The 15,652-nt window shown below is 37.2% G+C and overlaps 1 protein-coding gene across 1 annotated transcript in view; it reads left to right on the plus strand.

The window, feature by feature from the left end:
• UNC13C (unc-13 homolog C) overlaps positions 1-15,652 on the plus strand; it is a 626,361-nt gene that overhangs the window by 469,837 nt on the left and 140,872 nt on the right. The window lies entirely within an intron of this gene.

Genomic DNA, 15,652 nt, shown 5'->3' on the forward strand with positions numbered 1-15,652 from the left:
ACTAAACATATTAATTTTGAACCAAAGTCTTTGTATAATATGTTTGAGGATTGTGAGCACACAATAGTTAGTGAAAGGGCATGTTAACTTCCTCATTGACACTGACTTTGTATCGGATGTTTTTTCCAGATTTCCATATAATCATTTCTTAGAGAAACTACAGACTATAAAGCTATAAAAACACTCAAATAAATACTGAAGATGATCATAGTAAAATTGAGTATAACCAACTACAGGGTAGTATACAGTGTTTATGATGTCATTAATTAAGGGCCAAAGTGTCACTGTGATGGCTGATGGCAGCAAATTTATTTCTGTCATGATAATGGGTTGACTGTGACTAGGCTTGCCTTCTAAACCAATGCATAATTATACATGAAGTCCCATGCCTAACCAATGACTCTCGGAAGAAAATTTATCCTTTCCAAGTAATTTCCAGTACATAACCTTGATAGGAAAATAAGACTATTCTTCTCAATTGCCATTCTTTTTTTCTTATACAATTTTAATGAAGCATTTTTATTTTGGTACTAAAATATTCATTTGTAATTTTATTGCATTCTCTATTTTATATTTCTTTGAGAAATTTGAATATTTCTCAGTCAAATTAAAATATTAAATTCCATGCATAATTATATATCTAGTTTGGAAAACTAATTAAATGTTTTATTTTGCAATATAATGAGATAGTTTCATCTTTGCTGTTAAAGCTTAGAATGTAGGTGGATTGGTAACTCAATAAACTCTAAGTCATTCACATCATTAGATAAATGCAAGTTTTTCAATATAGTCTAATAGGAGCGATAGCACAGCGGGTAGGGCGTTCGCCTTACAAGCGGCCAACATGGCCGACCCGAGTTCGATTCCTCCGCCCCTCTCGGAGAGCCCGGCAAGCTACCGAGAGTATTCAATATGCCAGACACAGTAACAACAAAGTCTCCAATGGAGACATTACTGGGCCCGCTCGAGCAAATCGACGATCAACGGGAGGGCCTTTACCTTTACCTATTAAGCAAAAAATAATCCAATATAAAGATAAGAAGTTATTTTGCTTTTATATAAGAATCTTTTACATTTAGCGTCTCCATTGGAGACTTTATTGTTACTGTGTTTAGCATATCGAATACGTCACAGGGAGCTTGCCAGGCTCTGCCGTGCGGGCAAGATACTCTCGGTAGCTTGCCGGGCTCTCCGAGAGGGGCGGAGGAATCGAACTCGGGTCGGCCATGTTGGCTGCGTGCAAGGCAAACGCCCTACCCGCTGTGCTATCGCTCTAGCCCCTAATATAATAAATAAAATATAAATAAAATTTTTTCATAAGAACCATACACAAATTCTAGAAGTTGGAGAGATTTCTGTTTTGATTTTTCATATTTTTCAAATTTTATTTAGTCACCATGATTTCCAATGCTATTAATAAGAGAGTTTCATGCTCTTATGAAAAACATTTAATACATGGTGGGCTAATTTTAAAAGTGTAACAACCTTGAATGAAATGACATTATTCAAGGACTTTATAAATATATGTGAATATATTTATATGGGCTGGAGCAATAGCACAGCAGGTAAGGCGTTTGCCTTGCACACAGCCAACATGGCCGACCCGAGTTCAATTCCTCCGCCCATCTCAGAAAGCCTGGCAAACTGCCAAGAGTATCTCGCCCACATGGCAAAGCTTGGCAAGCTACCCATGACGTATTCGATATGCCAAACACAGTAACAATTAAGTCTCACAATGGAGACGTTACTGGGCCCACTAGAGCAAATTGATGAACAATGGGAGGACCGTGACTGTAACCTTAATATACATCCTCATGTATAGATAGATACATAGTTGTATTACATATGCTTTGAGTACACTCATATAAGTACACAGGTTTCCCCACTATGCAAAAGTATGGCCTTTTCAGTTTCTAATGATTTGGTTTATTTTAACAATAAATTGTTTGCATGAAATACATATTTAAATATGTAATAGACATAATCTAATGTATTTTTGAAATTGGGCTGGAGCAATAGCACAGCAGGTAGGGCCTTGCCTTGCACGCAGCCAACATGTCCAACACGAGTTCAATTCCTCGGCCCCTCTCTGAGAGCCCAGCAAGCTACTGGGAGTATCTCGCCCGCACGGCAAAGCCTGGCAAGCTACCCATGATGTATTCAATATGCCAAACACAGTAACAACAAAGTCTCCAATGGAGACGTTACTGGGCCCGCTCAAGCAAATCGATGAACAATGGGAGGACAGTGACAGTGACAGTGATTTTTGAAATTATAAATATTCCTCTGTTGCTATTGGTGGATAAATTATGTATACTATGTATAGGTAAAAGGTAAAGGCCCTCCCGTTGATCGTCGATTTGCTCGAGCGGGCCCAGTAACATCTCCATTGGAGACTTTGTTGTTACTGTGTCTGGCATATCGAATACTCTCGGTAGCTTGCCGGGCTCTCCGAGAGGGGCGGAGGAATCGAACTCGGGTCGGCCATGTTGGCGGCTTGTAAGGCGAACGCCCTACCCGCTGTGCTATCGCTCCAGCCCTATACTATGTATGAAAGGGATAAATAAATGAAACTAAATAGGTAAGTATAAATCAGTATAGATTGCTGCTTGGTTGATAAGTGAACGCAGCCTTTGAAGCCTTTTATGTTCTAAAAGTACATAACACTGAGTATCTTAAATATTTACTATCTCTAAATCAAGTTCACCAACTTTAAATAGATATACTTTATTATTTAACTCCAACAATAAACCTTATATACATAAAATTAAAACTCTGTTTAATGTTTCAAATAATGATAAAAATTCACAAAATATCAGGAAAAGCAACTTACTTAGCAATGGTCAAAGCTATGTATTCTGATTTTCCCAGCAGTGTTTTGGATTTCAAACATAAATGATAAACATTTATTTTTATTTCCTAAAGTTATATTTTTCCTAAGTTATATTTTCATGCTTTATCAAAATTATTAAATTTATAGTTATAAAAACATTAAACACTTAACAGTGTTCTATTGCAGTGGTGCAAAATATGACCTTTTCAAAATTACATTATATAAATTCCTGTATTTTCTCTCTTACTTAAACGTTTTAAGTATGTGTCCAGAGAGTAGCACGGGGTCAAGACTCTTCCCTTGCGAATGGTCATACGCAGTTCTGTCCTTGAATTTGAGTAGTGACAGGTTAGGTTCAAAGCACAAAGCTTCAAATACTTAGCACAACCTGTCTTTGAACACTTTTTATAAAGTTTCAGAGATCCATTAACTTTTTTTAGTATTGAAGAACTGTGATTTACAAAGTTATCAATAGTTGCATTTTAGTCATATAATATTTCAACACCAATCCCACCATCAGTGTCAAAGTTTTTCTACTCAATCTCAGTTTATACATATTATTCATGGTTGAAAAAGTAAAAATTAAAATTATATTGTTGATATTTTCAGATGTTTCCTACGCAGTTTTAGAGAACATTTTATAATATTTAAGATATATTTAATAATGGGCTGGAGCTATAGCACAGCGGTAGGGCGTTTGCCTTGCACGCAGCCAATATGGTCGACCTGAGTTCAATTCCTCTGCCCCTCTCGGAGAGCCCAGCAAGCTAGCAAGAGTGTCTTGCCCACATGGCAAAGCCTGGCAAGCTCCCCGTGACGCATTTGATATGCCAAACACAGTAACAAGTGTCAAAATGAAGACATTACTGGGCCTGCTCGAGCAAAATCGATGAACAACAGGAGGACCATGACCGTGAATTTAATAATGTATATAAAATGCATATTATTACTCTTCTGTCTAAACATTTTATAAATAATTTCAGTAATATACAATTCAGTTAAATCTTAAAGTTAAATTAAAAAAATAAAACAGTTGAAAATTTTGCAATTTATTGGCAATACAGTCTAGTAGACTAATAATCAAGATCAAATGTCATATAAACTATGTCTAGAACTACAAACATATAAACTGAGTCATATGTATTTTCAGTATTTAAAATAGTGCCCCACTGATGTGGAAGAAAAGGAACAATCATAGATTTTTTGTGGGAATGTAAATTTGTGCAGTTCAATGAAAAATACTTTGATCTTTCTTCTTAATCCAGCAATATAACCTAGTCATTCCAGTTTAGAGTTTGGAATGATCCTCCAAATTCCAGTAGGCGGGGGTCACACCCACCACCTGGTCCCCTGGCGCCGTGTAATCCCATCAGCGGCCAAGACTCAGAGACTATAAAATCCAGATCCCGGACGAGAACAATGCAGTCTGCCCCAGCGCCTGACTGTTCCTCGCCGGGCCCGTTGGAGGGGAGCGGGTTGAGCTTTCCTCCCCGCCCCGACCAGGGCTCTGGCAGCCGAAGACCTCCAGGACCAGCCACCACCATGCTGAGACCACTCTCCGCACACCTGAAGGTACTGGCAGAGGGACAAAGCCACGCGGGTTCTGGGGCCGAGATCTCCCAGCCTACTCGGATTGGAGTCGAGCATCTTCCACCCAGATCCTCCAAACTCCAGTAGGCGGGGGTCACACCCACCACCTGGCCCCCTGGCGCCGTGTAATCCCATCAGCGGCCAAGACTCAGAGACTATAAAATCCAGCTCCCGGAACCGCGCGGCCGCGCGACATCTTATCGGGACATCTTTTTATGACATCTTATTATCTCATTCCTACTTTGGACAAACTTGCAGGCTATCGAATGTAGCCTGCCCACAGGGCAGAGTCTGGCAAACTCCCCGTGGCGTACCCAATATGCCAAATACCAGTAACAATGATGGGTCTCATTCTCCTAAAGAGCCTTGAATATAATCTCAGGGCTAGGATGAAAGAGATGTTACTGGGGCCTGCTCGAGGCAATCGACGAATAACAGGATGATTAATTAATTTTTAATTTTAATTCCAGTTTAGAAACATTAATTTGAAACCTTATATGTACACTGATGTCCATTGAGTATAATTTGTAATAACCAGGTTCTGGAAACAATTCATGTGTCCACTACAGATGAGTGAATAAAGAATCGTGATCTATATACACAGTGGAACACTCCACAGCCATAAGAAATAAAAAGATGTAGTTCTGCTAATTAATTTTTGCCTTCTGTTTGCTTGGACAATGGCACTGAGTCATTGCATGTAGAATAAATATTACGTGATGTTCTGCCTGCTTTCCTCAATGTAATTTATGGATTTGGGTCTACTATCGAAGTTTTGATGCAGTTAAGGGACTTTTGTGGTGTAAGATAGAGATCCAAGTTTATTTTTGGCATATGGCTAGCCAATTATCACACGACCATTTTCTGAACAGGTTTTATTTGCTCTACTTTTTTTTTTAAAGATTTTTTTTTATTTACCTGAGGATCTGTCTCTGGGCTCTCAATTCTATTCCATTTACTGAGTTTGCTAGTACCATAGAGTCTGCTATTATAACTCTATAGCATTCACTTTAAAATGTTTTACCCATTTTTTATTTATTGACTTACAATATCGCTCATTATAATTTCATTAATAGATTGTTCCAAGCTTACATCCATCACCAGAATTCCTGCTTCTCTCCCACTTTCTCAGTTCCCCTCTGCCCCCCAGATAAACTCTGTCTGTAGAACAAGTCTAGATTTCTGTTGTCTTTGTAAATTTGCTGTTTCCGTACTGCGTATATTTATTTACAACTTATGTGTGAGATGATTCTGTATCTGTCCCTCTCCTTACTGATTTCACTTACCATGATCCCATCTCATTCCATTCACGTAGTGGTGAGCTGCATTATTTCATCTTTTCTTAGAGCACACAATGTTCCGTTTTGTATATGCATATATATGTATATGTATGTACATATAAGCATATATACATATATGTTTGTACATATATGTGTGTATATATATCATAACTTATTTTATTCTTTTCTGGGGGGGACACACCTGGTCTGGCTAAGGACTTATACTTGGCTCTGTGCTGAAAAATCACACCTGGAAGACCTTAGGGGACCATATGTGATGCATTGTATCTATCCTGGGTCAGCCACAAAGAAGATAATTGCCTCATCCCCTGTAGTATCTCTCTAGCCCTGTTACTACAACTTCTTAATTCCTTCATTTGGAGTTGGATCTATGAGTTGTTTCCATATCGTGGTAATTGTACTAAATGCCAAAATGAATATTGGTGTGCATATATCTTTTCAAATAAATGGTTTGGATTTTTTTGGGTTTTGTTTTGAATTTTGGAGGTAGATGTCAAGAAATAGTATCGGTGGGTTAAATGGAAGTTCTGTTTTTACTGTTCTGAGAAACATTTGACAAAGTTTAAACCAGATTATATTCCCATCTGCAGTGAATAAGAGAATGAGGGTGTCTTTCTCATCATATTCTCATAAATATTGGTTGTTTCCAGTTCCTTTTCATACATGTCATTCTCAGTGGTATGAGTTGATAGCTCCTTGTTGTTTTGATTTGTATTTTCCTAATATTAAATGATGATGAGTACTTTTTCATATGTCTTCTAGCCGTCAGTATGGTTTTCTTTGTGTAAAAGTTGTTTAGGTTTTTAGCTTTGTGAGTACTTTATAAATCTTTTATCTTAAAGTAAAAGTAAAGTAAAGGCCCTCCCGTTGATCATCGATTTGCTCAAGCGGGCCCAGTAACGTCTCCATAGGAGACTTTGTTGTTACTGTGTCTGGCATATCGAATACTCTCGGTAGCTTGCCGGGCTCTCCGAGAGGGGCGGAGGAATCGAACTTGGGTAGGCCATGTTGGCTGCATGCAAGGCAGACGCCCTACCCGCTGTGCTATCGCTCTAGCCATGCTTTAAATAATAAATTTAAATGCAAATATTTTCCCCCATTCAATAGGTGTCTTTTTATAAATATAGCTCATGTTCTTTCGTCATGAAAAAACTTTATTTTTATTTTTTTTAATTTTTATTAGTGAAACAGCATGAGGTACGGTTGTAGACTTACAAATTTTTGTGCTTGGGTTTCAATTATACAATGATCAAATACCCATCCCTCCACCAGTGCCCATTTTCCACCAATATGGGTCAAAGTATCCCTCTCACCCTCCAACCCCCCTTCCCACCCTGCTTCTATGGCAGGGCATTCCCTTTTGTTCTCTCTCTCCTTTTGGGTGTTGTGGTTTGCCTAAGAGGTATTGAATGGCAATCATGTTTGGTCTGTAGTCTACTTTCAGCATGCTACTCCCATCTGAAAAAACTTTTAAACTTGATGTATTATCAATTGTTTATTTTTGTTTTTCTTGTTTTCCCTTGGAATAAAAATTATTGAAGTTGCCTTTAAGATCCATTTTCTGGACCAATCAGTAATGTATTTCTCAATGTATAGTATTATTTCTGGTCTAATCTCACAGTCTATAGTCCACTTTGGGTTAAATTTTGTAAATGTTTGAGCTATACTTCTATTTCTTATTTACATGTGACAATCCAGATTTACCAGCATTGATTGTTGAAGAGACTTTCCTTGCTCCAATACATGTAACTAGGCTCCTTTGTCACATACACCTGAAGGTTCAACTCAGGATCTCAATTAGGTTCTATTTATCTATGAGTCTATCTTTATCTCTGTACCACACAGTTTTGATCATCATAGTTATTTTTTATTGTAATTCAATGTCTTGAAGATTAATTGAACACACTGAACACTGTCCTCCCATTGTCCATTGATTTGCTAAAGTGGGCCCAGTAACGTCTCCATTGTGAGACTTGTTGTTACTGTGTTTGGCATATCGAATACATCATGGGGAGCTTGCCAGACTTTGCTGTGCAGGAGAGATCCTCTCGGTAGCTTGCTGGGCTCTGAGAGGGGCGGAGGAATCAAACCCGGCTTGGCCAGGCTGACTGTGTGCAAGGCAAACACCCTACTTATATTTATTTTTTCTTATAATTTGTTAGATATTCAGGCAGTTTTATGGTTCCATACAAATTGCAGTAAAATTTGTTTCAATTCCTACAAGAATGTCATTGGAATTTTAGTGGGGTTCATGTTGAATCTGTAAATGATACAAGTAGAAAAGTCATTGTGACAATGATAATTCTTGAAACTTGGATTTTTTTTGCATTTCCAAGTACCATCTATTTCAGTAGTGACTGATATTTTTTACTGCATAATTCCTTCAACTCTTTGTTAATTTGTATTTTGGGTATTTGAGGTCTTGGACACTATTTTAAAGGGGGCTTGTCTTTTTCTACTTTTTCTCTTCTGATTCATTATGATTTACTTACAAAAATGTAGATTTTTGTTTTTTGTTTGTTAGTTTGTAACATGCTACCTTGCTATACCGATTTATTATTTTTAAGAGTTTTGCAGTAGAATCTTTTGGGTTTTCTATGCATGTTGTGTTAATTGGAAATGTTATAGATTAACTTCTTCCTTTCAAAGTTGGGTCCCATTGATTCCCTTTTCTTGTCTAATTTCTGTGTTCAGGACTTCCAAAGCTATGTTGATAAGAGTGAGAAAGTGGAAGTCCTTGCCATGTGTCTTATTGCAGGGGAGAAGGCTTTCAGTTTGTGACCGTTGAGTACATGTAGATTGTGGGTTTAGTGTAGTTGCTTGTAACTATTATGAGTTGCATTACTTCATCTCTATTTTAAGGAGTTTTTAAAAATATAAGTTTATTTTGATTTTAGACAAAACCCAGTGGTGTTCAGGGTTTACTCCTGGTTCTGTGCTGGTGTGATTGGGAACTTTATAGGGAATAGGAAATTCAACCTGGGTTGTTAGTGTACAAGCACTTTACATACTGTTCTATCTCTGCACCCATATTTTAAAGGGTTTTAGCATGAAAAAGGGCTGGAGTGATAGCACAGTGGGTAGGGCATTTGCCTTGCAAGCAGCTGACCCAGTCGACCCGAGTTCAATTCCTCCACCCCACCCCTTTCAGAGAGCCCAGCAAGCTTCCGAGAATATCTCGCCTGCACGGCAAAGCCTGACCAGCTACCTGTGACATATTCGATATGCAAAACACAGTAACAAGTTTCACAATGTTACTGGGCCCACTCGAGCAAATCAAAGAACAATGGGAGGACAGTGACAGTGACTGCATGAACATATATTGAATCTAGTCAAAAGCCTTCTCTTCATCAATTAGCATAATTATATAATTTTTATCTTTCATTTTGTTGATATGGTTTATTACATTGTTTGATTTGTATATGTTTAAGCATCCTTGCATCCCTTTCGTGAGTTGGGTGAAAACCACTTGATCATGATGTATCATCTTCTTGATATATTATTGGGCTCATTTGCTAAGACTTTGTCAAGGATGTTTTTCATCAGTTTTCACCAGAGATGTAAGTTTATAATTTTCTTTTCTAGTAATATATTTTCTTTTTGTAATAGGTTAATATTGGCTTTATAAAATCTGTTACAATGATTTTCTGTTTCTTTGATATTTTGGAAGAGCTTGATGAGAATGGGCTCTAAGTCTTTTTTTAAATTTAATTTAATTTTTATGAAGTAGTGTACAACATTTATTACATTCAATATTTGAACACCAATCCCTCCACCATTATACCTACTCATCACCATATTTGCGATATACTCACCCTGAACTCCAACCCCTGCCTGAAAGCAGAACCGAAATAATTTATTTTGTATTGTGTGTTATGAATATATTGCTGAAAATTATCCAAAAAAAGTTTTTTTAGAAGAAAGTATGTGAATGTTATAGTATTTCATCCATGGGCTATTAAGTCCTTTTATAAGAGATCGCTACCAGGTTGAGCCTTGTGTGATATATATATATATATATATATATATATATATATATATATATGTAAAATATATATGTAAAAATATATTTCCCTGTACTATTAGCTGTCTTCTACTTTAAACCCCAGCAAATATGGTGTGCAACACTTGGAATATGAGTGGTGTGAAGTCTGAGATGTCCAGGAATACGTTCACTCGTGGGTGAGAGTCAGCCTGAGCGTGTGGAGAACAGCCATGAGCATGGTGGTGGTTGAGTTCTGGAGGTTTTCAGCTGCTGGGGCTGGGTCCCTTGGGGCTGGGAGGTGTCTAATCCTACCCCCTCTGGGGTGCCCTGAATGAAACAGCCTGGCAGCATGTTTCTGGTGAGTGTGGGCTCTAAGACTTCTATGTTGTTTTGGTAGAACTCACTAGTGAGTACTCGGGAGACTGTATGATTCCAAAAATTCATCCCTTTTTTATTTTAGGATCTCACACTTGATGGTATAGAGAGTTGTTCACAGCAGCCACTTCTGATCATTTGTATTTCTGAAATCCCTCTTATAATTTCTCCTCTTTTAATCCATGATCCTATTTAGTTGGGTTGACTCTCTGTGTCCCCTTGCGAGTGGGGGTAAAGTAGCTTTCAACTTTTTACAGTATTGCTTTAGGGAATAGAACTTAACAAAAATTTCCTATAATATTTATGTTCAATAGTATATTTTAAAAAGTATACCCCATCGGGGCTGGAGCTATAGCACAGTGGGTAGGGTGTTTGCCTTGCACGTGGCTGACCCAGGTTCAATTTCCAGCATCCCATATGGTCCCCTGAGCACTGCCAGGAGTAATTCCTGAGTGCAGAGCCAGGAGTAACCCCTGTGCATCTCCGGGTGTGACCCAAAAAGAAATAATAATAATAATAATAAAGTATACCCCATCATTTATCACAAATGAAATTAAAATCATAATGGCAATGATATATTGCCTCACACCAGATATATTAGTACATATCAAGAAAAGTAGGAACAACCAGTTGCTGGTGCAGATATGAGGATAAAGAAACCCCATCTACTGCTGGTGGGATTATCATATACTTCAGTCTCTAAGACAAGCTATATGAAAGCTTCTAAAACATCGAGCTCTCATATGACACGGAAGTTCCACTTCTTGTCATATACCCAAAGGTCATATACAAGTTCCACTTCTTGTCATATACCCAAAAACTTTATTTCAAAGAAAAACCCAATGTTTACATCTATTTTAGTGCAGCATTATTAAAAATAGCCAATATCCTGAAGTAACTCAAGTATCTAAGGACAATTGAGTGATTAGAGAAACTGCATTATATATACTCACTCATAATACAAGTAATCTAAAAGAAAAATGAAATCAAGAAAATCAATAGTACTTGGATGGAACTAGAGTGTATCATATGGGGTGATATCAGTCAGAGGAACAGAGTCAAATAAAGAATGATCTCTCATATCCATATATATGATATATAGAAACAAAGGTAAAGGTAAAAGGTAAAGGCCCTCCCGTTGATCGTCGATTTGCTAGAGCGGGCCCAGTAACGTCTCCATTGGAGACTTTGTTGTTACTGTGTCTGGCATATCAAATACTCTCGGTAGCTTGCCGGGCTCTCCGAGAGGGGCGGAGGAATCGAACTCGGGTCGGCCATGTTGGCCGCTTGTAAGGTGAACGCCCTACCCGCTGTGCTATCGCTCCAGCCCTATAGAAACAAAATAATTGAATAACAAATGGATAATGGTAAATTGTCCAGGGGGTATGGGTTAAAGGGCACTTCAACATGTTAATGGAGACACTGACATACTGTTGGTGGGTATGATGTTGGAACAACAAATAATTCAAACTCTATCAACAGTATTGACATTACAGTGCATGAATTAAAAAAATTAAATAAAATCTTGTCAGTTGCAACATGGGTTATGTGGGTGGTCACACCAAGTGGAATAAATAAAAAAAATAGAGATAGTGTAACTTATGTACTGGATAAGGAGAATTAACTAAGGGAACAGACACTGTGAGAAAAGTGTTTCGGGGGTACGTTGGTACAATTCAATCGCTAGCCAAGAGCTGCCTCCCCAAAGACAAGAGGACCATGGACTAATGGTCAATGGTCAGTTTATTCAGAACCGAGCAACATTATTATAAAATATATGAGGAGATTCATGGTACAGAACTTTATGAGGTGTGATCAATCATTTACAGAGGTAAAGCATTTTGACAGAGGTAATTTGGGTGTGTGGGGGGAATTAACTCAAGAATGCAGTCTGTCTAAAGGCTTTTCTAAGAAACCTACTCAGGGGTGACATTCCATCTTTATTGCTTTATTCTTTCTCTTGCTGTTACACATATTAAGCAATCATATTATGTCTACTTCTTATTAATATTTGCAGTTATTTGAATAAGCACAGTAAGAAATATAGATTCCAAAAATTAGTTCTCTGGCCTTTTACCATAAATCCCAGACTAAGTCCTCAGGATCTTTTAGCTTTCCCTATCCCATGGGATCTTATCTTTTACATCATTAAGGCTTGCCTCACAACAGTGCTTTATGATTTCTAGACTGTCCCATATTGAAGCCAGGGTAGCTTTACTGTTTGCCCTGGGTCTATCCAGAGGTTCCTTGGGACCCAACTTTTTGGGTGGATGTAACTCAGCGACTGAAGTCTTAGTCAAGTAATTATGACAGATGCGCAGGAGTAAATATATTTTAAAGTCAAGTATCACTGTCATCCATTGTTCATCGATTTGCTCTAACAGACGCCAGTAACATCTCTATTTGTCCCTGTCACTGCTATTGTAGCCCGATGGCATATTTGGGCCTCTTTCAAGGTCAGGGGGATGAGGACTGTCATTGTTACTGTTTTTGGTTTATGGATTATGCCACAGGAAGCTTGCCAGGCTCTGCCGTGCGGGCAGGATACTCTCTGTAGCTTGCCAGGCTCTCCGAGAGAGTCAAGTATGTTTAAGCAAAGAACTTTGTTCTATAGTAAAATATAAAAAAGGTTATAGGAGAAAGAGAAAGCAAATAATTCACTACAGATACAAAGTCCAGAGTCGCCAGAAGGTTTGACTTTCTAAGTAACCACCCCTGAGTTGGAGAATGTAGTAGCTAACAGAATTAACAGAATGAGAGGTAAAGCATAAAGTAAAGATTAAAAATAAAGGGGATTAGAAGTGCTCATAAGAGCACTGTAAGCTTCTTATGGAAGGTGAGAGGGGCAACTGACTGATGAAGCCTAAACAATTGGGATTAATATACAACAGACACACCCAGTGAAAAGCTGTTCTTGGATTTTGACAACAAAATTGAGATTACCAGAGAGGGAAGGAGGAAAAGGGATCAAAGTGGGAAATTAGTCTAATGGACTGTAGCAAAGCACTTCTGATATCTGAAGTGGAGTGCATTTTGAAGAGGTGTAAAATCGCGTTTTTAAAACATATACAATCATGCAATGCATTATTTCCTTAGGAATAAAAAATATTTTTAAAAACTTGGGGAAAAATTAGGAAGCGGGGGAGAGAGGGTAGGGGAGAGAAGGGAAGGGCAAGGGAAAGGGGAAGTGGAGGAGACAGGAAAGGAAGGAAAAGGAAGGGAAGAGGCATCCCAGTTGTTTGGTTATGAAATGATCTACTGGATATACTTCCCAGTAAAAGAACTTGGTAGACTAATTTATTTTCCCTTGTACCTACTCAGTGTTTTCATACCTCAAATTCTTTTCCATACTCCAAAGTAGTATCTTCTTGTCTTGTTTGTTGGCAATCCAGAAACTTTGAACACAATCACTTTTGTTTCTAGGCTGTAGAACAAAAGAAAGTGCACAGTGTTTATGTGGGTTTTGAGGTGTTAATTATAAGAGCAGCTGGTGGAAGGCACAGAGCAGATGTTTAATTCTCCGGTTCACTCTGCAGCTCTAGGTGTGGAATCCCGGGTGACAGAAGATTTCAAAAGTGATTTAGGCATTGAACTTATGGTAAATAAAGCCCTTTGTTGGGTTTTATCCCTTTGACATGATCAATAATTGCTTCACCTTAGGGAGAAAACTGAGGGGTTATAAGTAGAGGTAGAATCAACATTGAGGAAAAAAAGGAAAAAATAAATTTGGAAAAAGAGCAATACACCACTGAGTTTATAATTTTGTTTGCTAAGTTAATACTAGAAATACTTATTTCTATTGTTTCTTTGTGTATAGGCCATGTTTGTGTTCATTCTCAGTCTCTCTTTATCTTGGGCTCTACAAACTGGCTTCAATTAATTAATCACTGCTTAACTAAATCAAAAAAAGGAGTTGTGTTTGTGCTGGTGGTTATCATTGCAATTCAAGTTCCTCTGTCAACTTTTGAAAAGGTGGAAGTCTTGTAACTGTACCTCACAGTGATTCACTAAAATAAATAAATAAATAAAAATATGAACTGTAAAAAAAAATTCAGATTGTTACTATTTGAAAATTCTGTTGCTGATTTATAAATTGATACCTTTTAGTTAGTGAAAACACATTATATAATTTGCTTTTCCTTAATTTGCTAGACTTTTTCACATCTTAGAATATGATCTATCTTGATTACAATGTCATGTAAGTTTTAAAAATTATGACATTTAAACAGAATGTAAATTTTACTAAGTTTTAGAAAAAATATTCCATAAATACTAATTAGATCTTATTAACTGATAATATTTAATACGTGGATATCTTCACTGGTGTTTTTGCCTCATTAATTTATCAATTGTTAAGAAATGTGCTTATATCTTTACAGTTGTGGGTTTACCAATTTGGGGAATTGCATTATTATTTTTATGATTTTTCTGCTATTTTTTAGTTTATGTTAATAAAACATAAACATAAAACACAGTGGTAGGGCGTTTGCCTTGCACGCAGCCAACATGGCCGACCCGAGTTCGATTCCTCCACCCCTCTCGGGGAGCCCGGCAAGCTGCTGAGAGTATCTCGCCCAAACGGCAGAGCCTGGCAAGCTCCCCGTGACGTACTCGATATGCCAAACACAGTAACAGCAGTCTCCTATGGAGACGTTACTGGGACCGCTCGAGCAAATCGATGAACAACGGGAGGGCCTTTACCTTTTACCTTTTTTTTAGTTTATGTTAATACTTCTTTCTTTCAATTAATATGTATATGATATATTTTTAATCTTATTAGGTTGATACTTTTTTGAGTGATTTGCTATATATCATATAGTTATTTTCTTTATTCTAAAAAAAGAAAAAGAAAACGTATAAAGCAAGAATGGCCTGAATTTTTTAATAGTTATTTAAATTAGAATATTAGGTACAGAGTAAAGTATAGGGTGTTTCTACTATAAACCAAACTTATCTGTTTTAAGTCAAACTTACAGGTGAGTCACAAATCTTAATTAAAACTTCTGATAGGGCACATTTACTCTGAACATCGTTTAGTGTTAGTTATTTATATTCAGAATTGGCCAAAAATGTAATAATTGAAGAAAAGACAAATAATATATTGAGTCACATGATTATTTATTTCTGTTAACCAGTCTAAAGTCAAAAATAGAATAATAAGTTTAAGGTACTTATTGATTTAAATAAAAATGCCACATATTCAAAAATCCTACCTAAGAAGTAGCAAAATAATCCATGGGTACAAAATTAGTTTAGTTGATCATAATAAAACAAAGAAAAAAAAGCATGTGACATGAAAGTTAGACATATTTCCTCTCTCTTTGAACATTTTAAGTATAAATATCCAGGCCAGAAATGCAATCTGTTCATTCCAATTTCCAGCATTAATCAGTGCTTTTGTGTCCAAGTTTGATTCATGCTTTAACCTTGCATAGAACTTGAATTCTTTCTGGCAGTTTATATCAGTCTAACAAATACCAAGATATTAAAGTTTGGTAATAGATAAAAAAAATATTAGTATAGAGTCACCATTTCACTGTCAAAATTCTCACCTAATTTAGAAGCATG

The sequence above is a fragment of the Sorex fumeus genome, unplaced genomic scaffold (assembly GCF_029834395.1).
Source record: "Sorex fumeus unplaced genomic scaffold, SorFum_2.1 ptg000029l, whole genome shotgun sequence".
NCBI lineage: Eukaryota > Metazoa > Chordata > Mammalia > Eulipotyphla > Soricidae > Sorex > Sorex fumeus.